General features: G+C 36.5%; 1 protein-coding gene across 2 annotated transcripts in view; it reads right to left on the reverse strand.

Annotated features, from left to right (window-relative positions):
• Positions 1-2207: 2207 nt before the first annotated feature.
• Position 2208, reverse strand: part of DMRT2 (doublesex and mab-3 related transcription factor 2) — an 8704-nt gene continuing 8703 nt past the window's right edge. For both annotated transcript variants that reach the window (XM_069086811.1, XM_069086819.1), the window contains one exon: position 2208. This exon is cut by the window's right edge and continues 1105 nt beyond it. The gene's annotated coding sequence lies outside the window, so the exon portion shown is untranslated.

Here is a 2208-nt window from a genome sequence, read left to right on the forward strand (position 1 = left end):
TCAATTATTACTTATCCTTTAAAGAGAGGAACTGAAATTGTGAAACTCTCTGCTAAAGCAGGTCAGCACCTCTTATGAATTTATGCCCTTAGAAATTTGCTTGGAGCAGGAATTGTTAAGCAATCTGTCCAACACAGCCAGAATCTGTCAGAAGTGTAATCTTGGGGTGGCTAGGTGGTGCAGTGAATAGAGCACCAGCCCGGGAGTCAGGAGGACCTGAGTTCAAATCCAGCCTCAGACACTTAACACTTACTAACCATGGGACCTTGGGCAAGTCACTTAACCCCAGTTGCCCTGACTTCCCCCCCCCCCAAAAAAAAAGAAGTGCCATCTCTATCATGAAGGCATCCCTCAGTCCCCTGGCTAGTTAGCATCCTTTCCCCTCAAGCCTCAAATTGCATTTTGTTTCATAACTTTAATGCACTTCTCATGTAACAGTGTGAATTGCAGATGTTCATCTTGATTTCCTAGCCCCAATTAATTTGAGGTCAATAGCCATGTATATTCTAAACTTCTTATCTTTACCATTGTCTCCACCAAGAGACAATCTGTGTTCAGCCCACAAGGATATTAATAAATGTTTGAGTGTGTGTGTGTGTGTGTTTATGTGGAGGTAATTCTTATTCAAGCCTCTATAATTATTTATGGAGCAAAACATTAAGGATTTTCAATGCTTTGTTGGATCCATAATAAGAGACTTTATTATGTTCATTTCCTCAACCAATGTGGACAGCGGCTCATCCATGCCTTCTCATTCCGCATAATTCTTGTCCATATCCTTCTATAAATCTAATGCCCCAGGGGCTTTTTAATATTTCATGAATACCAGAGCAAATTTCAGGGTGTCCATCTGGTATTTCCCACTCTTACTATATGACTTTCCTTCCTTTCCAAACTTACATATTCTCGATGATGGTTTTTCTCACACACAAGTCATAACTCTAACAGGTTTCAGCCTATCCACACCTACCAGGCATTTTTCCATTGCTCTTTTTGGTGGAGCTGAAATTTTCATTATTCTGAGAAACTGGTATTCCATGAATCATAGCCAGATAGCATCCCTTATATCAATAAAATGGAGAAAGAGCAAACCAATGAATTGGATATGAAATTTTTTAAAAAGAACTAAAAATTCCCAATTAAACACTAAATTGGAAATCCTAAAAATTAAAGGTGAGATGAATAAAAATTGTATGTAAATAACATTGATTTAATAAATAAAACTAAATGTTGGTTTTATGAAAAACCAATAGATAAAACTATTGATTAATTTGATTTTTTTAAAGAGAGAAGAAAACATGGATGAATATTTCTACTAAAAAGATAGACTTCTGTGACATGTAGTAACTTAGTGTCATTGAAAGCACTCTGCAGTTCCCCAAATGAGATTCAGCATGCCCTTCTCTTCTTATTAAATTCTGGTTCCATTTCATGATCTATCAGTGGTGCTCATCCAAGACCCAGGAACTAAGAAACTTATTCAAGTGCTTAACATCCACCTGTATGTCATAACCTTGGCAACAGACACTCTTTATTGCCGGTAGGTTAGCCATTAAGTGATGAATTTGTGACTGTGGCAAACCATGTCATAGATTTTAAGAATAATAGGGTAGCATTGTAAAATAAAAATAGATAAGTACATAAAGGAACCACAGGACTGTTTTTAATACCATGAGATAAACAGCAAGTTATGTTACAGTGGAAAAAAAACAGAAAATAATGGATTTGGAGTCAGAGAACTTTGGTTGGAGTTTTGGCACTGATGTCTATAATCTATGTGACTTTGTAGATTTTTTAACCATCTTAGGCCTCAGTTTCCTCATCTGTAAAATGAAGACTAGATAATCTCTGAGGTCCCTTGCAGTTCTAAATTTATGATCCTATAATCATTTTAACCAGCTTGAGTTTTAGATGGCCTAGAAGTGTGTAATCTAGAGACTTTAAATAATCCTCCTGCTCCTCTTCAGAGTATTTCTGCCATTTCCCCCCTAATCACCAAAGTTGAATTTGCCCAAGACTTTCCAAATGCAGAATTAAAAGAGAGATCACTTTGCCTTACCCTCTAGGCTATTTTGGCATATAGCTGATGTAATTCTATCACATGAACAGGTGAAAGCTTCTTATCTACCTATTTGGATAGGATTAGGTTTTCCAGCAACTGGATCTGTTCATGTGCAATTTCATTTTTATTGTTGTTTTTGAAATGTT

The sequence above is a fragment of the Petaurus breviceps genome, unplaced genomic scaffold (assembly GCF_028583685.1).
Source record: "Petaurus breviceps papuanus isolate PSGF00001 unplaced genomic scaffold, PetGlider_PUasm1.0 118, whole genome shotgun sequence".
Taxonomy (NCBI): domain Eukaryota; kingdom Metazoa; phylum Chordata; class Mammalia; order Diprotodontia; family Petauridae; genus Petaurus; species Petaurus breviceps.